Genomic DNA, 24,087 nt, shown 5'->3' on the forward strand with positions numbered 1-24,087 from the left:
ACTAATCTTCTAATCCAGGGGTGGCCAACATGTGGCATGAGCAACCTCTATGCTGAGCACAGCAGCAGATCAAGCAGGGCAAAGAAACCAGCAATGGATGAGGAAGGGAGCATGGGGTAGGAAGGACAGAACCGAGTGGAAGATTGGACAAGGAAGGGATTTGGAGTGCCACTTCAGGAGAGTACAGGGTTTAATTTGTAGCACTCCTGCCAACAAGGTTGGCCACCATTGCTCAAATCAGTAAGAGAGGAAGCAGGGACAAAAAATATGGGGACTTAATTTACCTGGGAAATGCATATATGTAGTGGTGATGGACTTCTGAAATAGAGTCATTATAAAACAACCAGAAAGCAAGGGCCCTGTGCAAAGAGAGATATAAAGTAGGTTAGCAGGGTACTGGCTGTATGCATTACTTGAGACTCTGAAGATCTGGGGTTAGGTCCTAGGTTAGTTCCTAAGTAAATATGGCTTGATCTCAGCAAGCATCTGCTTCTCAAACCAGAAACCCAGAAACTGCAAAATTCCACGTGGTTAGCAGCCTTTGCTTAATACAGCTGTGATTCAAACAGATACATGACTTAAAGTTTGAACTTGTACAGTGCATTGCATTCAAGAATCTCAAAACACTTTTCCAGCATGAATTAGGCCTCACTCCAGGCAGCATCAACTGTGGAAGAAGGAAATGCTGTTTTTTCCCCTCCTGTTCCCACCTACTGTAGGAGCTCGAGACTAGGAAGTTAAATGATTCATGAAGGTCATGTAACAGATTGTTGGTGGAAATGGTAGTAAAGTTGAAACCCTCCAGTTCCCAATCCTATGTCCTACGTGAAATACAGTTTCTCAGGGTTTCTTCTCATTTGTCCTAGAACATATGTGGGTCTAATTTATAGGATCAGATGTTTTGGAAGTCATATATCCTTTCTAGAAGGTAAAATAATAATAATATTACACATCTATATATTTGTGTTTCAGCTGCTTTGGATCAGTTGAAGGACACTTTTATATTTCTGAAGGGTAAAAAACAGCTATACATGTTGGGTTCTGCTGTAATGTTGACAGATGATATGGAGGAAAAGAGAGTGAAGGCCACTGGTTTGTCTCCTTTTAATAGGTGCCAGATGTGGAGGCTAGTTGCTCATCTAAATACGAGTAGAAGTTTTTGTAGCTTAAGATGTTTTTGAAAGAGAAAGTGTGTATGTGGTGTGAGGGAACTAGGCTAATACCGGTGACCTACTTTTCTCAAATCAAAGCTGATGACGTTTTCGTCCTCGCTCTGTGCATAGACTCACATATGTCAAATTTAGAAGGGCTTTGGATTGTTAATTCTAGAATTGGTTAGTCGACAGGGCATCATCCCAGATGCTGTTAATGAGTACTGCAAAGAGATGACCGAGTACAGACTTTGCATGGAGAAAGCAATGCCATGTATGTAAGCCTGCTTCATAAAACTTAATAGAGGCAGGCATGGAGGCTTGGCTAGTGTTTAGTGCAAGGCTTTGGAAGTCCAGTGTTACTAGTCACAGTCCTGAAAATGATGCAGAACGTGTATTTTAATCAAGACACTCTGTCTACCATTCTCTTTCTCCTTCCGTAAAATTTCATAGATTTCATAGATTTCATAGACATTAGGGCTGGAAGGGACCTCGGGAGATCATCGAGTCCAGCCCCCTGCCCAAAGGGCAGGAAGTCAGCTGGGGTCATAGGATCCCAGCAAGATAAGCATCCAATTTACTCTTGAAGGTGTTCAATGTAGGTGCTTGAACCACCTCCGCTGGCAGACTGTTCCAGACCTTGGGGGCTCGGACAGTAAAGAAATTCTTCCTTAAGTCTAGCCTGAAATGGTCTTGCAGGAGTTTGTGACCGTTCGACCTCGTTATCCCTTGGGGGGCTCTGGTGAACAGACGTTCCCCCAGATCCTGGTGGTCACCCCTGATAAACTTATAGGTGGTCATCAGATCACCCCTGAGCCTGCGCTTTTCCAGGCTAAAGAGTCCCATGTCTCTCAGCCTATCATCGTAAGATCTGTTTTCCTGACCTCTGATCATGCGCGTGGCTCTCCTCTGGACTCTCTCAAGCTTCTCCACATCCTTTTTGAATTCTGGAGCCCAAAACTGGATGCAGTACTCCAGCTGCGGCCTCACCAAGGCCGAGTACAAGGGGAGAATTACGTCCCGGGATTTGCTCGAGAAGCATCTATGGATGCACGCCAGCGTTTTGGTTGCTTTACTAGCCGCAGCATCGTATTGGAGGCTCATGTTCATCTTGTGGTCAATGATGACCCCCAAGTCTCTTTCTTCTGTAGTGCTATCCAACTGCCGAGCCTGTAAGGATGCTGCAGGATTTTCCTCCCCAGGTGGAGAACCTTGCATTTTTTGGTGTTAAAGACCATCAGGTTCTCATCTGCCCATTTGCTGAGCTTGTCCAGGTCAGCCTGGATCACCCGCCTATCTTCTGGCGTGGATGCTTTGCCCCAAAGTTTGGTGTCATCGGCGAACTTGGCCAGTCCACTCCTAACTCCAATGTCCACATCATTAATGAAGATGTTGAACAGGAAGGGTCCCAGGACAGAGCCTTGAGGGACCCCACTGGTCACAGGGCACCATGATGAGTGACTGCCATCGATTACAACCCTCTGGGTCCGACCACGGAGCCAGTTTCCCAGCCAGTGGATCGTGGTGGAGCCAAGGCCACAACTTGCCAGTTTGGCCAGGAGGTGATCGTGGGATACCAGATCAAAAGCTTTTTTGAAGTCAAGATATATGACATCAATCTCTTCTCCCTTGTCCAGGTGATAGGTCACCTGGTCATAGAAGGAAATGAGATTGGTCAAACAAGACCTACCCGCAACAAACCCGTGACGGCTATCCCTTAGGATGTTAGCGTGGGCCAGTCCCTCAAGGATGGCCTCCTTAATAAACTTTTCTAAGATCTTCCCCAAGATAGAAGTCAGGCTAATGGGCCTGTAGTTAGCCGGATCCACTCTCCTCCCTTTCTTGAAGATCGGCACCACATTGGCCTTCTTCCAGTCTTCGGGCACTAAACCAGAGCGCCAGGAGTTTTCAAAGATCCATGCCAGGGGCTGGGCTATGATGCTCGCCAGCTCCTTGAGTACCCTGGGGTGCAGATTGTCAGGGCCGGCTGACTTGAAGGTATCCAGCTTCTCAAGGTGTTCCTTCATGAGGTCAGCATTTATGGAGGGTAGGGGATCCCCATCACCTGGATCTCCCTGTCCCATAGCAGGCATGGGCGTCCTATGGGACTGATGAAAGACTGATGCAAAGTACCTATTTAATAGGTTGGCTTTTTCCTGGGCATCAGTTGTCAGTTGCCCCATCTGGTTTAGCAGGGGTCCAACATTGCCCTTGCTTTTCCTCCAGCTCCCCACATATGTAAAAAAGGACTTTTTGTTCTCCTTGATGCTTGAAGCTAGTTGGAGTTCAGTTGCAGCCTTGGCTTTCCTGGTTTGCTCCCTGCAGGACCGGACCAGCGCAGAATAATCCTCCTTGGAGGTGAATCCTGTCCTCCATCCTTTGTAGGCTTTCCTTTTTAGCTGCAGGAGGTCCGCTAGGTCCCTAGAGAGCCAGGAGGGCTGCTGTGCCTTCTTGCTGCCTTTCCTCCGTGTTGGAATAGATTTAGTTTCTGCATTGAGGATCGTTTCCTTGAGAAGCAACCACTCTTCTTGAACTCCCATCTCCCTGGGGTCCTGGTCCCTGAGGGCCTGACTGACTAGCCTCTTGATTTTGCCAAAGTTGGCTTTTCTGAAGTCAAGGACTTCTGTGTTGCTGACTGACTTGCCAGCTTTACAGCGGATGGTGAAGGTGATCAGCTCGTGGTCGCTGTCACCCAGCTTCCCATCAATCACTAGGTCGCCGATTAGGTCGTCCCCCGTTGCCAGTACTGGGTCGAGCAGCGCTTTGCCTCTCATTGGCCCATAGACTTCTTGAGTCAGATAGAGGTCATCCACGCACGAGAGAAAGCTTTGCGACCGCTCGGATTTTGCTGAGTGATCTTCCCACGAGATGTCCGGGTAATTGAAGTCACCCATGACAACCAAGGTCCTCTTCTCAAAACCCAAATGAGCCAGACTGGCTTTAAGAATCTTGCTTACATGCTCACTCTAGTAGAGCAATTCTGTTCTATGTTACTTGTCTTGAGCTTCCCATTAGGGCAGTGGTTCTCAGCTGGGATGCTGCAATACAGGTGGTGCTGCTACAGTGGCAACCAGATAAGACTATCCTGTATGCATACCTTCTGTACCTAAAGCAGGCAGGAGCTGGGCTCCTGTAGTCCCCCCAGTTCAGCCGTCCCACACTCCTCCCAGAAGGAGAGGGACATAGGACAGTTCTACCTGCCCCGGGAGAGATCCAGGGAGGGGTGCCCTGATGCATTTGCACCCTCCTTTGATTCCTGCTTCATTCGAATTTAAAATAATTCCACGTGGGAGTGGCAACAGCGTGATTATTCGGGAAGCACTGACAGAGTTAACTGATTTCATGGTGCATTATCATCTTCCTGATTCCTGCTAATCTCTCTCCACTCCAAGGGTGTTAATGATGAGCACACTTCAACTGTAGATGCTTCCTCAACCTGACGAAGGGTCTTTAAACCCAAAAGCTTGCTAAGAAAAATTCTTCCAACTATTTAAGTTGGTGTAATAGAAGATATCAGATTCACCCAAAGAATCTTGTCTGCCTATGTCCTTAGACCAACACAGCTATAAACTATATACCTGCTTAATGGCCCTTTTGTCTTTTTAATGGTTTTGATGTTCCACTATTCAAACTATCCTTTCTTCTGCAATTTTCCTGTCCGTTAGCCACTCCTGGCAATGTCTCTCTCCTATTTCACAGGCCTGTAACCTGTTTTTGGCTGTAGCTAAAAACTAACTCAGGTGTGGTAATGCTGAGACATAGGAATGACTGACTGAAGTAGTGGATCTACTGTCAAAATGCTCAAAAAGGCTAGATTTTTGTTTTGAGAATCTTAATAAGAGATGTACATTTAACTATAATGACTACAGGACTAATGAGACCATACCTTTTGACTATTTTTTGCCTATTGCATTGTTTTCTTTTTGTAGCTTAATATATTATCTAGCCAATCAGTGCATACTTCAAGAATTATATCTGTTTTTGCTTTGATCTTAAACTGAATAATATAGTACTAGCATATTAATAAAGCTTCTAGTTTCTTTTTCACTGGAGAAGAACGCATTGTGCAGAATGATGCGCCATACCTTTTGTCTATACAAGATCCATGCATGCACCTGCCCACATTTTTTCCAGGTGAAGCATGGTGGGAACCAGAACAAGAGTGGCTGCACAGTGCAAGGCAGTTCCTGTCTGCTTTAGGTTGATCTGAGAGCTCTAATGCAGCATGCCTTCCAGGCTGCCTGTGCAACAGGGACACAGAGTAGTTTTTTTCTGGAGGAAGCAGAACCCAGTTGAGAAGCAATGATGTAAGCTGAGGAAGTACAAATGGTGTTCTTGATCAACCCAGGGTGCCACTACATTTAAAGTAGGTGCAGGAGTGCCCTGACTCTGGAAAAGGTTGAGTGCCACTGCATTAAAGTTTAACACCAGTTTTCACAATACGACCACCCCAGGGATGGCCGTGATGCCCCTAGGGCACCGTGACCGAGCTGGCTTCACACTATGGGCCCCTACTAATCTTTCCTGCCATGTCTTTCTGGTATAAATGATGAATCAGGAGACTGCCCTCGAGTTTCTGCTCAGTCACAGTCCTGACAGACTTCTCTAAACCCTGTGGATCGTTGGACCCCTTACTGGGTCTCACACTCCGAAGGTGCCTTACAATACCCCCACGTCTTACGGGCTAGATGCGTGCCTCCAAAACCTTCCCTTTACCATGCCCCATGCCTTGCAGGTGGCAATTAAGCAGTGTCCCTTTTTATGAAGCCTCCATTTAGCTCAGCCTCCTGTCAGCACTCTGTCTGGCACTGGGCTCTCTGCAGCCCCTGTTGCTGCACTCCCTTTGGTGCTGGGCTCTCCACACTGTAGTCTGCCCCAACGAGGCCTCCTCCTCCCCAGTAGCCTCAGTCTGGTCCACCAGTTTAAACAACAACAGAAAACACAAGCCCCTGGGCTACAACACAGCAATAACATAGGGTCCACCCTCTATCCCTTTTAAGAAGGCAAGCTTCTCTCTCAGTCAAATAGGCCTCCTCCCCACCAGCACTTATGAGCTCCTATAGTCCCTCAATCCTACCAGCAGCAGAACAGGCAGTCAAGCATCTCCAAGTAGCTTCCCCTACAAGAGCTCCTTCCCCTTGGCTGCTGCCAGAAACCTACCTCTCTAGTCCCAGCCCTGGGGTTTATATGTACCTAGGGCCCTGCCTTCTTCCAGTCAGCTGACCGGGTGCAGGTACTGGCTAATTCCCTTATTAGCCTGCTGCCTCAGCAGCCTGCACCTGTGGGGGTTCTGCCTGGCTTCTAGGGCCTGCTCCCTAGGCAGTGTCTGCACTTATGGATCAGGCACACCTTAGTGCCCTGCAACGCCAGTGCATATCTGCTCAATAAGGCTGCTTCTCTGAAGAAGCAGTATACCATCCTTGCCAGCACTGAACACTGGGACATGACCAATCCCTTGTACAAATTTGAAGGCACCTGGAATAATCCCTTTCTCAGTTCTCACCATTTCTATGTGCAAGGTCAGTGAATATTCTAGCCCTCAGCTGCCCGGAAAGATTCCTTCTGATGGAAATTGTGGATTTTCAGCAAAATTATGGAACGTACCAGAGTGTTTCAGAGAGTAAAAACCACTTTTTTTTGTGCTGTTAGTTGGGAAACTACACAGCAGGGAGGGACACTGATGGTGACATTGTTTACAACTATGCAGAGAAATGATGTGGTCCAGTAAATGATTGCTATCTGCACAAGTGGTTTAATTTTGAAATTGCCATTACTTTCCAAAATATACCCTCCTATATACAGGAACTGTATTTTAAAATCATAATGCAATTATTCAAAAAGAACCCAATTCTGAATATTTATTCTACCAGGGAATGGAAGTAGTCACCTGTAACCTGTGTCCAGTCAAAACTAGACTGACTTTTCTTTTCAGACCCTGGTCACAGACCACTTGTAGCAAGGAGCTTGGTGCTCCTGCTACTTTGACAGAAGGTAGGTTACAGGAGAAGCAGAGGCCAATCAAGGGAGCCACACGACCCAAAAAAGGTTAGACTTGCAGGATATAAGCCCAGGGCCACAGCTGGGCAGGCAGTCTGACCTCACTTTTCACAAGTACATATTTACATCAAGGCAAGGCAGGAAAGTGGAAGGGGAAGATCCTTTAAGGACAGGGTGAGACAAGGGCTGAGGGGACTTTAGGAGCATTATGGCCCCCCGCTTGGGGTGGGCTCCTGTTGCACAATTCTGCACCAAAAATGATTTGTCAGGTACTCTTGGGGAAACAGCTTCAAATAACTAATCAACTTTGACTCGTAATTTTCTAAGAACTTTCCATTCACCCACAGAAAGAGAGAGAGAATCTTTTGACTTTAAGTCTTTATTATAAAAATATTTAAAGCAAAAAGATGTAAGTGCCAATAGGAAGAAAAGGGGTATAGGTTGTAGCTGTGTTGGTCTAAGGACACAGCCAGACAAGGTCCATTGGGTAAATCAGATATCTTTTATGAAATCAACTGAAATAGTTGGAAAAATTCTTCTTTGCAAACTTTCGGGGATAAATACACTTCATCAGACTGAGGAAACAGCAGGAAATTAATTAATAGGAAATAAATTTATTATCAATGACTTACTCTATTCTGTGAAATTAAGACTTATATGACAGCCAGGGGCTGACACTGTCAGGAGAAGAGTGGTGCTTAGCTCAATGGGTAGCTTTGCCTGAAGGTAAAGCAAAAGTATCAGAATATAAAACAGGATTGTACACAGCGGTCTGCTGTGTAGACTCCTGCATCTCATGAGCATAAAGGTTTCCTTCCTGAGGACCAGAAAAATTTAGTAATGACCTAATAGAAAATCAAAATGGACAGTTTAAGGACTTGTATGACAAAAACCTTCCTTTTGGTCATCAAACAGGTCATGGTCTTATACCCTTTCTCGCTTTAGCTTTCTTTCTTTGCATATGTGATGGAGCACCTCTTAACTGATGCCTGGGGAACTGAAGCAGAGACCTCTAGAACTAAAACACTTGATCTAAGGTTCTGTAAGTGGGAGACTGAAGACTTGTATCCTCTGTGAATTGGATGTGGAGAGAAACCGGTAATACCTATGCACTATTACAAAAAGACTAGGCAACAAAAGACTTGACATGATTCTCAGGATACAAAAATTATATGTTGTAACCTTACCTAAACTTCCCCCTGTGTCTACCTAATAATTCTCATGTTGATAGAAACAGAACAATAAACAGTCTGGAAGTGTATTTTCAGTTGTACTATGTGGAAAAATCGCCATGCTACTGGTGATTAAAGTAGACTGAGAATCCTCTCTGTAAAGTCATTGAATAAGAATACCCAATGGCAATCGATTGTAAGCAAACGTTCTCTCTAAAGTGAAGTAAATAGCTTCACAGACAGCCAAACTCGGCCGTAGGCATCCATAATGCATACAAGGCAAAAAAACCTAGACCAGATACTGGTTCAAAAACTTTATTAGACGTAGATTTCCAATGGCCATTTGTTCTTCAACATAAGAAATATACTGGAAAGGGAAGGAAGGAGCAATCATAGTGCAACTGCACCTTTCTGAATAAAATAATTCATCAGCCATTGTTTTTTGTGGTGGTAATCTTCATGAAAAAAATGCTAAGATTTTCAGCTTAACCCGCTATGAAATAATGTTTAGTGTTGCTAATGCTAAACATTCAAAAAATGTGAGTTGCCGACTAAAATATAATGGATTTTTAAGTTCTTTGGTTTTTGCAAAATAGGGCTTCATATTTTCAGGATCCTTTTGGCATTCATGGGGGAGAAAAACATTGTTGAATGAAAGCTGAGATTCATGCAATCATTTTGAAGCTATAAAAAGTACAGAAGTTGGCAAAACAAGGTTTGTTGGGGTAGTTTTGCAAATGACTGTAGTGTGCATTTGACACATCCAAGGAATCTCCATATTCCACTTAGGAATTTGTATTTCTTTTTTAAAAAAAGAAAATAGTAACTATTTTCTGCATGTAGACATTTTCTAGTCACTTCACGAAGAATGAATCGTGCTATCTGTTTTGATCCATTACAGTAGTTTTTAGATTTGGACAACTAATGCAAAAAACAAAACAAACAAGAAACCCTTCCATAATAACATTTCGCCCAAGAATTTTTGAAGAATCTGCCATTTTATGTAGCAATTGCAGAAATTTAAGCTGATATTTGCTATAGTCCTATTTCCAAGTCAAATATGCTGTCTATAAAAATTTCTTATCCAATCAGTGAACGGAAACTTACCATGCAACCTATTTTGTCTGATTGGAAGCTAACCAACATATCTCAATTTTGTTTACACTAACTTTGTGCCAAAAACCTATAGTCCAAGAAGAATTTGAGAAACCCAAAACTCAGAAGAGAAGTTGTGTGAAAATATTGTTTATTGTTGAAATCTGACTAGCTGTTCCAGCTGTATTCATAATTACATGAAATACTGATAATTACTGATGATACTAGTAAGAGAATGGTTAAATATCTTCAAAGCTACATAAACCGTGCTCAGTGTGAAAAGTGACAATGAAGTACTAATACCTGGCTGCTGCTGGTTTTGAGAGAGAGAGAGAGCACGTTATTGCCTGGGATTTCTGGCTTCTAAATTTCATATCTACATAGAAAAGTGTTAATTTTGTGATGCCCTTTGAAAATGCTCCTGGGTTAAAGCACCAATTCTTCTGTGACACTATGGACACTGCCTTCCATCTCCTCAAACCCATATAACTATGGAAACTTGTACTTTTCCTTTAAGAAATTAAGACATTTTTACTTTTTTAATTGAAAATTTCCAGCACTGGTTCACTTGCTGTCTGTCTAAACTCTTTGGTAAAGATGGTGTCCTCCGAAGACTGTACAGACTTCTTATAAATATATAGGAGGTTATTATTATTATTATTATTATTCAATAATAATAATAGTAGCAGTAATAGTTAGGGCTGTGCAAAACAGCACTGTTTTGTTTCAACTTCCATTTTGCCATTTTGTTTCGTCAAACCTGTTTCAACGCTGTTTTGACGTTTCACCCATAGGCTATAATAGAGAAGCACAAAACTGCCTATAGCTTTGTCATTTGATGGCAGATTTGGATGAAAACAGCAGGTATGGTAGCCCCTTCTGAGGGTATGAAACCTGGCAGCTTTCAAGGAGATAGGTAGAGAGGTTTCTGGGAAACTGCACCTCAATCTGCTGACAAGCAATATCCGTGTCAAGTCTATGTGTTAAGGTGCAGCAGGGTGAAAACTGCAGGTATGACAGCTCCTGCTGAGGCCATGAATCCTGCCAGCTTTCAAGGTGATAGGTGCAGGGGGTTCTGGGAAACTGCACCTCAGGCTGCTGACAAGCAAAACTCGTGACATGTGTGACTGTGTGTGTGTTAAGCCATGCCCTCACTGGCGCTGGGGCCTCTACGTGACATGGTAGTGTGCCCCAGTGAGGTTTTCTCCTCCCCTACAGCCTCATCCCAGTCCACCACTTTAAATGCCAATAGGTAAAATAATAACGTAGTGAGGAGTGGGACAGTAGCACCAGCAGGATCTCAGGCAGCCAGACTATCACAAAGCCTTTCTTTCCCCTCCCGCAGGAGCTGCTTCTCCAGCGTGTGTGTTAAGTTATGCCCTCGCTGTGTCCTTTCCCCCTCTTCTGCCTCCCTCTCCTTACTTTCTGTTTTCCTGCAGGCAAGCCCAGCTTCACTTTGAAACCCAAAATGTTTCATTTTGTTTCGAGACTGTTTCAAAGCCCTTCATTTCATTTTGATTTCACTGTTTAAAGCTTAAAATAAGTTGAAACAGCATCAAAACGAAACAGCCAGTGAAATTTTGCGCAGCACTAGTAATGGTGATAATCATTGTTCTTATTCCATAATAAAAGGGAGATCTTTTTTATTATGGAAGCATATATTCCAGTTCTGTAGAAGGGGATTGCTCTGAGACTGTGCCCCATTTATGCACTCGAACTTGGACCGTACTTAAGGGCAGGCTAGAAAACAGCAGGCATCCTTCTGTTATCTATTAAAGGTTTCAGTGTATTAAAGTATTAACTGGGCTATGGAATGAACGGTTCTGGTAATTTTTATGTTGCATCCCCTGTTTCAAAACTCATATTATTAAAATTTAGGCTCTGCTTCCATTTACATACATGTGGAGAGCAAATTATGAGCACAGAGAAGTAGGGCTGGAAGGGACCTCCAGAAGTCATCTAGTCCAACCCTGTGACTGAGGCAGGATCATCCCTATTCAAACCATCCTATACAAACCCATTGTCTAACCTATTAGCAAAACTACAGTGAACCTTGACACAACCCCAAGATATAACACCCTAACCTTTCAAAAGTAACGCAATGGGACCACAGTGGCCAATGTTTTGCTGCTAAGACTGGTAAAAAACACTTGAGAAATCCAAGGAAAAGGGCCACACCCCCTGCTACCGAGGAAAGCAAACCTTTCCCCCTCAACCCACAGTCTGTACCAGTCTGGTGACAAGGTAAAAGCAAGTATACTTATGGTTTCTTCACATCTCATTCTGTTCATTAAGGAAACCTAAAGTGCCCAAGAAGTCTTGGAAAGCCACTTAGAATTAGTTGTCTAGTGCTTGGAGATCTTCTAGCATTTGTTTCCAAACTCATGGTATACCTAAAATACGACAGATCCCCTAGGGCAGTGGTCTACCCAGGACTCTCAGTTAACATGTTGCTCCTGATCTCTGAATTCATTTGTGGCTTTATGAAATGACAGAAGTTAACTGAAGTTGACAGGAAAAGCCAAATATGTTGTTGCCCATAACCTATTTCTTTGTTCAGTACTGTTGCCACGGAAAGTTCAGAAACAATCTCTTAGGTCATAGCACACCATATCACTCCTAATGAGATCTTGGTCAGATCCACCAGCTACCAGGATAATCAGAACATGTGATATAATAACCCATTACTTATTCCTACAACCTTAACCTTAGTTTCATAGTTGTTAGGAGCTGGAAGGGACCTTACAGATCATTTTTAGCATAGACTTTATCTCAGAATTTGCATTAAACAACATAACATGATTCTTCGTTTGAGAGCTAGACTACAGTTATTAGATAGTCAAGCCTATGACAAAGGCTCTTCTATACATTCCTTTGATCCTTCACTACTGCATTCAGCCTTAAGGTGCGTTTGAAACATGCTGCATGTAGAAGGCTTTCGTAATAGAAATAAAAGCATGATTAAGAAGATAATCTGGTAACTGTCAGTCACATTTTGCAAAGTTATTACCCTGTAGCAGATCTCTCTGCTTTAGAGACCTCTCTCTTTAACAGAATGTATGTTGTTGCTACCCTTAAGAAAAAATAACGGGTATATTTTCTCTTTTGATTGTAATGAATGTTGATGCGGGGGGGGGGGGGGGGTTGGGGGGAAGGGGAAAGGGCTGTCTGTCTTTTAAAAACCTAAATGGGGAAGTACTTCTCTAGGATGTAAAACCAAACAAAGCAGTGGCAAGCATGATACAATTTCTGCTGAAAACATGCAATTTAATCAGCTTTATACAGCAATTGGATATCCAATTTGTTTATTCCATTTGATGAATGTAATAAGAAACAAAGACACTCAATGAAAATAGCATTTAAATACAAAAGAGACGATTATGAAACAAGATACTTGGCTTGTTTTGTTGAAACAGAGACAGGTTTATAGAAATATAAGCATAATGGACAAAATAAGACTAAGCCTGCTGCCTTGTTTCTTATACCTCAAACAAATGAACTGTTGCTCACAAAAATCTTGTTTATGGCTGAGGAGCATTTAGGCTTTGCTGCTTTATTCATATATTTAGTCTTGTTTCAACACCTCTAGGCACCATTGCAGAAATTTAAGTTGATATTTGCTATTGGCAATTCAGTTAAAGAAGGTCCTTGCCTTGATGGTTGCCCTTTTTTCTTTCTTCATATAGCAAGAAGTGTCCGCAATACCAGACTGCTGCTTATGTGGAGGCAGGAGGTAGTGAGGTGGGCTGCTGGGGATTAGCTTTTCCCAATATATCCTATTTAAAAATGTCAGACCTCTACAAACACCTGCCCACAAAGTTGCAGTATGTACACATTGTAATGAGGCCAGACCAGAACCCTGGACACAGACAGTCCCAATCCAGAGATCATGGCAAGTCATGCCCAGAGTAGTGCCCCCGTCCCAGCCCGGCTAAATGAGGCAACAGGTCCACCTGCTCTAGGCATTAAAAGCCAGACCTAGCCTGAAGTCTCCTTGCCCAGACAAAAGCAAAAGTTCTTACTCCTGACCTTCCACCTGTTTCCTTGCTGGTCTTAAGGTTTTGAGTCCTGGCTCTGACTCTGGTAAGACCCTTGGCCTACCTTGTTTTCAGTTCGCAGCTCATGATTCTGGTTTGACTTTCAGCTCTGGCTTTTGGCTTCTGATCTCACTTAAGCCTTGATTGCCCTTGTCTCTGGCTTTGGCTCCCCCCGGGAGAACTGGATTTGAATACTGCACCCAAAGTCAGGACAAGCCAGGGTTAGAAGCCAATCTGGGCTACACCCACATTTGAGTAACTAACCCCTAGGCTGAACTGCTCATGTCCAGGTGAATAATGCACATTAAGTCGGCGAATTTAGGCTGTCAGGGCCCTATGTGAAGGGAGTAAATGCCAAAGGTTCTGTTGGGAATCACCTTCTGTTTTTAATACAAGACCTCAAGTTTGATTTGCCCTTCTCAATTCAGTTGTGGTGGTGCCCAGCAGTGGAGAAGTCATCTCTCAAATGGTCCATTCCAAACTCACCAGAATCCAATAACTTAAAATTTGGGGATCTAACAAGAATTCCTGCTCTAAGTTTGGAGCTTCACAAACAGAAATAACAGAGAAGGGAAAAATACCCAAAACAAACATGAGCAGGGATCCGGGTTTTCCATTTGCTAAGGAAACGTGGATTTCCCCCTTTAACAGAGGAAACCATGGGAAACCACAGGTTTCCTCTTGCAGGCTGGTAGCCTTCCAGCCTGCAAGGGGCTGCTTGGGGCTGGGGGAGAGAGGAAGGAGGGAGATTGGAGTCACGGGGCACTACATGGTCATGAATGACCAAAGTGCTGCAGCACAGGGGAACAAAGAGCTGGAAGTATTAATGGCACTGTGCACCAGAGTGAGCTTGTCTAGAGTTCTACAAACAATCTTGGCCACCCATGATCAAGAAAGGTTGAATTTAAACAGAAATGGGGGTGCATCTACACATGCACTTTACTGCAGAGTTGACTAATTAGCTCCTCAGTAAAGTACATGGTCTACACATGCACCAGTATTAGGGTGCAGTAAGCTGTTTAACTCCACTGTAGGATAGTACTGTTGGGGACTACTTTTCTACACTGAAATGCACATGTAGACAGTGACCGGGGGCATAAATTGCACCTGATCAGCCCAGGCAGGCAGGGCTTCTCCTCACCTCAAACTGCTGCCGTCCAGGTATACATGTAGATGTTGCACCTGGGAGTAGTGGACTCTGGCATGAACTGCTCCAGAGTTTATTGCACCACCTTAATTTTATGTGTAGATGCATCCTGGGTGCAGAGAAAGGCTACTAGGATGAATCGCAGGAATGGAAAGCCTGCCATATGAGAGGAGCCTAAGGCACCTGGCACACATTTATTTAATGGCACAATGGGATCTGATCCCCAATGCCAAAATTGCACTTCCTGCCATGCCAAACTAGGCAGAAAGCAGATGACATGTAGCAGAAAGCAGAGAAGCAACTTGACTGGGGAACAGTGGGAACAGCAGAGCAGCAGACCAGATAAAGGAAAGGAATCAGAATGGCACTAGGGGAGGAGATGGGGCTAACTTGTGGCATACCTGCCAGAAAGGTTGGCCCCACCAGACCAGATGACCTCTTGAAGCCCCTCTTTTCTATGACCAAGCCTTGATGTGCCATGGTATAGCTTGCCTTCAAACAGACAGGGTTTTGTTATTGCCTATCTTGGGCTCAGATTAGAGTAGTTTGTGAGGGTTCAAACTATGATATTTGGAAAATCAAAAATACTTTTCTGGCAGATTTTTTAAAAATGATTCCAAGATTTTTTTTTCCATCAAAATCAGGGTCTTAGAACTTCCTCAGGTATATGGACTATCCAAACTATGCCATATCTGCCTTGAGAGAGATGACACTGCATTAAGGCTTTATTGGCAGCTTGATATGGGCAGATGACACAAGAAGCCAGTCTGCTAGACTCTGTTAGATTTAGATTATTGTTTAGGGGGATCTCTGCTTTATCCTGATATTCTAGGGCCTTGTTACACCATACACTATAAGCCAGACAAAGATTAGTTGGCTTAGTGTTGTTTTGCTTAGTGGAGCAATCACGCCTTAAGGCAATCACACCTTGACTGTCCTTTGCCTGTACAGCTGTGACTTGCCACTGGAGGGCTGGCGATCAGGGGCAGGACTAGGAGCTAGGATCGCTGCTTCCACCAGACAGAGCAAACGCCACAGCTGGGGAGTGCCTGGTGACCCCGGTGCTTCCCACCACTGCCCAGACTGACTTGCCTGATCATTTTGTTTCTCCAGAGCTCGCCCCCACAAACACCACCCCAACCTGGGCTGCCAGTCAGCTGGATGCCACCTGAACGCAGGAAGGGATTGGCCCCTTGGAGCTCAACTTGCACCCATCTGGCCAGCAACGGCGCAGGGGATTGAGCTCCAAAGAAAAACAGGATTGGGCTCCCAGGACCCAGAGGTGCCCCAGCAGGGTGGAGCTCGGCAGCTGCAGTGCAGCATCCCAAGTCTGGTTCCTGCTCATTCCACCAACAGGGTCTGGCTTCCAGCTCCCCCCACCTCGGTTGGCAGGCTCAAGAAACCTCTCAACCCCCTGTAGCAGCCAGGTAGCTCTTGGCCCAACATGAGGGACTTGGCACTGCCCATCCGGGCTGGGCCTGCACAGAGCAGGCAGGGAGGCTGTATCACTCATAGCTGCCTCCTAGGTCTGGGGGGCGGTGGGAAGCCCAATCCCTCTACCCACCCCCATCAGGCTTGCTGGTCCCTCTGGAGCGAGCCAGTGTCACAGCCCTGCAACTTGCTCGCTCTTCTTGGGTCTAGCAGTCTGGGAGAATGCGGGGTGGGGGAGAGTTCCTGCCCCCACTGTGCTTGGGAGGTAACTGAGCAATGAAGCCTCCCTGCATACTGAGTACAGCTCCAGGCCTGACGGGCATCGCCAAACTCTGCAGTCCATATCTGGAGCTACCTGACCGCCACCAGGAGCTCAGGGGCTTCAGGAGCTTGCCAACCACAACCACTGCTGGGTGAGCCAGGTGGAAGGAGCCAGCAAGCAGACCCCGCATACCCCAGCAGAGCGTAAGGTCAACAGGAACTGGCCTCAGGCTGCTGCGCTGCAGCCGCCAAGCTCTGCCCTGCTCCAGCTGCCTGGCTCTGCTGGGGTATGTCCAAACCCTAGAAGTGCATGCACCAGGTGAGGGACACATTGCAGCAGAGCATGTGCCTGAGTGCATACCCAACCAGTGAGAGGGGTGAGTACCAGCCTGCCACTCCCCACGAGCACCACAGCCCGAGTCCAGCCTGGGCATTCGGAGCAGCAAGCTGGTCTGGAAGGCACTGCAGCTACTGAGTACTCCAGGGCTGTAGCACTGGCTCTGCCTGGTGGGAGACGTGGGGCAGATATGCTGTGCCCAGCCCTACTGTGCCCCAGCATCCCCACTCACCTGACTCAGGAGGGGCCACTGCATTCTGGGATGCTAGAGGACTTCAGCTTGGGTGGGATGGCTGCCTGAAGTGGCCACACCTTAATGGAACAGAAGCAAAATTAGGCAGATTCGAGATGATCTTGCCCTGGAGTGGTGTAAGTTTAAACCAAATAACAAGTGCCTTAAGCCTCTTAAAAGGTGTTAACGTGTAGACAAGCCAGGTGCTAAGAGCTCCAGAAGCTGCCTAAAATTACTGTTTTCTCTTGTTGCTCTCCAATTTTAAAATTATTCTGTTTGTAAATTGTCCATAGCCTCTGAAGGGCATCATATAAATAAAATAAATACATGCTAAGTACTCTTAGAGTACAGTGTTATTCTCCAACATATATCTCCTTTTAAGTGCCAAGAATCAGAGCCTTTCTGCATTTGACCTACACTCCACAGGTTAATAGGTCTCATAGTCTTTCTCTCTCACCTCAGGACTCAACCAGCATTTTCCGTTTTTCAGTTTTAGTCCCGTTCTTATTACACTATATCAATTATCACCCTCCCTGAAACCTTAATGGCTGGAAATAGTTACCATTTCCTTGTCAAAATGTCTTGCTTCTCTTTAAAAAAAAAATGCAGTAGAAATCAAAGAGAAGTTCTTTGGGTAGAAGTTTGTTTCCTGTGTGGTGTTTTATTCTGGGTTGTTTTTTCTCTGACAGTTACCATGTGCAAACGTGTTGCAAACAAGAGATCACTTATGCAGAATGTGAGAACAGAGATAATTAATTGCTTACAAAGGTGATTTGTACAGCAACAATATGGAAAATTGCCTTCTGCACATCTTCTGCATAAAAATGACATGTCCCCTAGAAACAAGCTAATACCTTTTAGCACGCACATTCTTACTTAATTGACAGATCAACTCAGATGTAATCTTTCTTAACTTTGGTCTTCCCATAATTACGGTGTTCAAATTGCTTTGCTTCAAAAAGGTGTATTGAATGGATTTACAGGACTGTGCCATGTGCCAATTCCCACCCCTTATTCTTTCATCTCAGGAAAGAATTTAACGCTTTCAGTCTCCACAGGTGCATCTACATGTGTGGTTAACTTTGCAGCAGACTAATTTGATGTGGGGTAAACCCTCACAGTCTACACGTGTGATGCAATGACTGCTGCAAGCCACTGTTCACCACTGTAAGATAAGACTGTTGAGGATGGTACTAACTTATGGCAGAAAAAATAACTGTACCTAAACTTACATGTAAATGCTGACCTGGGCATAAACTGTGCCCGATCAGTCCAGGCAGCAGGGGGCCAGACCCCTGCTTGTTGCCTAGCCATGCAGCTGCACCCTTTGGGCACTCTTGTGCCCCAGCCAGCCCCTCCACTACCCAACACCACAACCTGGAGCCTAGGGATGACCCCCTGAGCCTGCTCCCAGCCCAGGGCTGCTCTGCCCTGGCTCAAACTACTGATGTCCTGGGCTCACATGTTAATGCTGCACCCAGGAGCCGTTAACTCTAGGGCAAATTGTGCCGGAGTTTACTGCATCACACTAATAACACATGTAGATGCACCCAGTAAGTAACAATGCAAAAATAGTTGAGGGGAAAAGGGAGAAATATTCATTCATAGCTTTGGTAAGTTTACAAGAATGTCCCATATTTTCCACAAGGTTTCTGTAATTCCTCCTTTTGTTTTTCCTCACTCTCCTCTGAAATACAGAGAGGAGTGGTTTAATGGCTGACATGTTTTCTACACTGTGGTGGGTGTGTGGGTGTGCATATGTGTGTGTGTCTGGTGACAAAGTAATGTTATGCAATACATTACAAAGCTAAGTCTGCCTATATTTTTGATTATAGTCAACATTTAGTGTTCCAAGGATCATTGGTGTGTGATGCATGTTCCGTCAAAATATTGCCAATGGTGCTAATGGCTGTATAGTTAACTTTACTCTGCAGAAGTTATTGCTACCACTCACCGGGTAATGCGCTATAAACCTTTAATAAGGGTGTCCTAATCTGTCACTTTAGCAGAATATTTAGTAGCCTTAGGGGCGGATGCTTTGCTTTCACAACTGGAGTTCAACCAAAGAAAGATGATCTTGATGAACAGAGAGCAGAATTGGGTACTAATATGGTACAATCTTGTACAGTACAGCTGATAGGCTGGGTCCAATTCTGCTGCTCGCTGAATCAGTTTGAAAGAGACATTTACTTTTAAAGAAATGCGCGTGTCTAGGAATGAATTACAATGGAGCAAATCCATCCCTAGAGAACTGCAAGTCAAGTCAGTAGATTTGAAGAAGGGCTGAAATTCGCCCCAAGTTTGTAAATGATTTTGAACACGTATGGCACTTTGTTTATGCTAAGTGTTATACTACTAAGCATGCGCGATCATCTTCATTTATAAATGTTGAAGTACTAGGTGATATTCAGGCTCATCAAGTGATCACTGTTGTCAGCTTTAATTGGGTTCCTGTGGAGCCTGAATGCACTGCTCTGATAGTTGTACTTTTAGGAGGAAAAATAGCATATTTATGCTAACAAAGGAGAAGCTTTGAAACAGAAATGGGAGAGCCAGAACAGTTTGGTTTGGGAAGATGTGGGTGTCAACATGATGTATGTCTGAAACAAGGTAACACTTAAAATCGGAGTCGTGGAAAAGAGAAGTTAAGTATCCAGGGAGAAGGCTCCACTATCACGTGAACTCAAATTGGCATTACAAATTGCAGGTAACAAATTAGGTGCCAAGTAAGGAGCTATATTCTCTGCAGCTGGACAGTGGAATTGCATCAAAGAAGTCACAGGAGCCTCAGACATAAGTCCTCAGAAATCAGAATTACATTAGTGGGAGGGCAAAGGTGTGGGACCACAGGGCTGCAAGGAAATTCTTGAATTGTTAAGTCGGGTTGTGCATTGTATTGAAGACTCCATGCCTGGGAGTAATAAAATAAGAGACCAAAGAGTCTGTATGGCTAATGAAAGCTGTGCCCAAGTTAATACATGCTGAAAAAAACTTATTTTAAAGATTTTTAAATCCTATCTAATCACCCCAAATATATTGAGACATAAACTACATTAACTATGGTGCAAATTGGAATGAAAAAGGACAAAGAGATGATAGGGGTCTAATTAAAAAAAGGATAGTACAGTACTACAAGAATAGGGCCAGACCATTTTGTGGTCTCTAAGGGAAAATTGTGCACCTCTAACCTGTTCAAATTCTTTGAAAAAGTTAATAAAGCAGCACATAAAGCTGATCCAAAGGCCATAACTTATTTTGATTATTCAAAACACTTTTGATGGGATCCATCCATAAAAGCCTCTTAAAGCAAATAAATCTCCACAAGGTAAGGCAGATAGTTTTGCCATGGATTAAAGACTGGTTAAGTGAAACAGAGAGGGAAGTGACTGTGAGGAGAAAGAAGCTAGTGTTAAGATGCTCCATAGTCACTGTTAATTTATGGCTGATCTAAAGGATGGAGTAAACAATAAGTTGTAGATAGCGATGGATGGCATGAAGTGGTCTAGATCAGTAAAAGCTGTGGCAGTTTGTGATTATGTTCTGATAAATTTAAATTTCTCATTTTTAATCACTTATATTGTAGTATCAATTTAGAGGCCTTTCATGATGTTTGTTTCATTTATTGCCCAGGATATTGCGCAACATACAGCAAATGACATTTGACGGGGCACTGCAATGGTAGGTGAAACTTGCCTTGGCCATGCATTGTCTAGATTTGTCCAGGTTGCTCTTGGGTCTTGGCTACTTGGGAAAAAGATGCATGGCTGTTCACTGCCTGGCCTGTATCCTTGCATAGTCACTACCACAAATACCAAGAGGGCATAACATGCTACCGCCCCGCTTGTAAGGTATTTTGTGTGCGCTCTGTATTGATGTAAATGTGTGTACCAGGTACAGGAGAATCAGTCTGTGAGATTTAAGAGTCTGACGTGCCTCAGTGGTAGTTCAACGTTCGCTTTATCTATTTCATAGATTTCATAGATTTCATAGACATCAGGGCTGGAAGGGACCTCAGGAGATCATCGAGTCCAGCCCCCTGCCCAAAGGGCAGGAAGTCAGCTGGGGTCATAGGATCCCAGCAAGATAAGCATCCAATTTGCTCTTGAAGGTGTTCAATGTAGGTGCTTGAACCACCTCCGCTGGCAGACTGTTCCAGACCTTGGGGACTCGGACAGTAAAGAAATTCTTCCTTATGTCCAGCCTGAAACGGTCTTGCAGGAGTTTGTGACCGTTCGACCTCGTCATCCCTTGGGGCGCTCTGGTGAACAAACGTTCCCCCAGATCCCCCAGGTTTTTCCTCCCAAGGTGGAGAACTTTGCATTTTTCGGTGTTAAACACCTAGTTTAGGACAAAGGTCAAACAGTTGCCGAACTTCCTCAGGACCAGTGGGAACTATGCACTCCGCACAGCAATGAGCATCTCTGTGTTTATTCCACATCCATTGCGCTAGGGACAATTATAGGCTTACATAACTAATGAGTATGGGAACCAAGCCAACTATATGTAAGGTCAGAAGAAGGCTTTTTTTATTGACTGTAACAGGAGCTGAATCAAAGCAGTTATGTGTGTATGTGAGAGAGAGAGATGGGGCCAGAGCACTCAACGATGGCATGGGATACACACATTTTAGCAGCATGAGTCTGGACTTGCACATCAGTCACAGATAAGTGTATCAGTGGTTTGTACATTACATTAGTGGTAGGTGGTTTTAAGCTGATCATCCAAGCAAGGGAAGCTTAACAAGGTTTATATCCAGGAATATAAGATTTTTGGACAGGACACGCTTACTCAATTGTTAGAGATGATCAATAGATGGAGCAAAGAACTCAGAGACGTTTTGCCTTGGTCATTTTGCCAGCCACTTACCCTCCTGCACACACGCACACACAAAATACAAAGCTGGGTCTTATCAGAGAAAGCATCCCATTAAAAAATCCTCATTGATTGGACAGAATAGCCACTGGGGATGGGGATCAGTTTTAACAGATGCACTTTCACAGTGGTGCTTGCTGGTGAACTGTGGTCAGTGGGCAAGAAATAGGACTGTCAGCAGACTCCGTCAAAACTATATCAAGCTGCAATTTATGGGTGTCGGGTTTCAGCTGACAAAATGCTGTCTGTGAAATATGTTGTTAAATGCTCACATTCTTCAATTTAACTAGACTCAGACTGATGGAAAATTGCTGTCTTGGGTGCCATGATGGATGGTACAGAAAAGTCTGTCTAGCTGCTCCTTACCAAAAGATGCTTGAGAAAAATGTAGGCCATAGAATTTGCTTTTATATATATATATATATACACAACCAAACACACATGCACATGCGTATGCACACACACACATACACATAGATACACACACATATATGTGTGTATATATTGCTTGTGTGTATATATGCACACACATATATGTCTGGCTTCTTCACATATAACAAATTTTATTGAATCAAGAGCTGGGTGCAATAGCATGCTTGGAGAAATGGGAAAAAAAATCAGAAACTCTTCCCTTGAGGGTTAAAAAAATATGAGTTCTCTACTGCAATGCTATGGTAAGAGCTGCTAAAAGGTGACTTAGCTTTTCTCTCTTTCCTTCTGCATCCTTCCTCCAGCTATATAACCCCTTCCATTCATTCTTTCCCTTTTCTGCTTTTTTTTTTTCCTTCCCTTCTGTCTAGGTCTCTATCTTGTAAACGGTACACTTTTGATCCTTAAGGCCACCAGTTTAAACACTTGCTGCACTTTTAAACATGAGAGTTGTCCCATTGACTTGTGTCCATAGATACTGTGGCAGCACTCAGCATGTTTGAAGATCACACCTTTGTTACTCCCCCTCTGATCTGCTTCTTGCTCCATGTGCCATCTACACAGGCCTCATAACCATGCTTCAGCTTAGTTTAAACTGAGCTGTAACTAATGGTCTTGGGCATGTTTTAAAGACAGAGCCAAATCCTGATGGACCAGTCACAAGCCATGTTGACCACCCAGTCAGTGCTGGAACCGGGTTCAGCAGTAGTTGAGCTTAAACTATTCCTGCCTATTTGCATCTTGCAGTGCAGTGTAATAATCACCTTTATCCCTGTACTTCATCTCTGCTGTCTTCCTCTTTCCTTCATCATGCTAAGGTCTATGGATCTGTTATGTTTGCAGACCCATGCCAGTCAATCACAGGAGGTAGGACACTGACCCGCTCTGAAGTTCCTTCTAGTATTTGTCAGCCTCCACAGTGCATGGTGACTCAGCCCAACCTCTTCGCTGCTCAGTTTATGAGAGAGGATTTCCAGAATTTATTTCAAATCTCTTCTGTGTTTCAAGGTAGACCAAGAACAGCCAAAGAATGAAAGAAGGTGCTCTCTTTCCCTCTTCTATTTCAACCCCTTCCTGAGTGTCTCCTTGAGGTGTCAGTCTGGTACCATGACCACAGTACAGTTTGTATTCTCCTAGACAGCACAAAGTCCACAGTAGATCTTAAACAAGTGAAATCTTACCTCCCCCCCCACCGCCATTTTTTGTTTGACTGAGTGGTTAGCCAAATTTCAGTCTGATGGGTTGTTCCAGTGAGAAGAAGAAATTGGTGAAGAAGCCAGGTATTGCTTTGATGCTTTCCCTTCTATTTCTGGAAACATTTACAAATTGCTCATGCACCTAAAGAAACAGGAGATGCCCTTTATGATGATAGCTCCAAGCCCTTTTACCCCAAACCCTCTTTATAGGCTTTTTTTTATCAGGGCCACACTTCCAGTGCTTTCTCTGCCATCTCCGTGGCTTTGTTTCTTCTCAGTTGTTTTCAGAAGTGTTTTCTCGTACCTTTATTCTCTTGCACCCAAATGACTCCAAACAGATCCCAACCTCCTGACCTTATTGGCTCAAAATGGATCCCTTCCTCTTTTTGACTCTATAGCTAACTTCTACTCCAGCCTCACAGTAGCTTTGAGTATTTTGTTTCACCTGTCTGTGAGATAAGAGCTGTGTTCAGTTTTGTTGCTGTTGGGTTTTTTTTTACGTTTCTCCCAGTTTCAGGGAGGCTTAACTGAACCCATAACCAGTGCAGCCTTGAGTTCCTTCAGGAGAGCCTGACCCTGCTTTACTCAACATTATTTGCTTGGTATGGGGAATGAAACCATGTTCTAACTGCCCAAGATCATTGAGCATAACTGGGCAATTTCTTTCTACTCCTTACAGTCTACCTAGATGGTGTCTTTTAGGACAGTGGTTCTCAACCTTTTTTGTACC

General features: G+C 44.2%; 1 long non-coding RNA gene across 1 annotated transcript in view; it reads left to right on the top strand.

Annotated features, from left to right (window-relative positions):
• Positions 1–24,087, top strand: part of LOC149875381 (uncharacterized) — a 457,025-nt gene that overhangs the window by 282,516 nt on the left and 150,422 nt on the right. The gene's annotated exons all lie outside the window — the stretch shown is intronic.

The sequence above is a fragment of the Crocodylus siamensis genome, chromosome 1, assembly GCF_052110815.1.
Source record: "Crocodylus siamensis isolate JL-2025a chromosome 1, ASM5211081v1, whole genome shotgun sequence".
NCBI classification, from domain to species: Eukaryota; Metazoa; Chordata; order Crocodylia; family Crocodylidae; genus Crocodylus; species Crocodylus siamensis.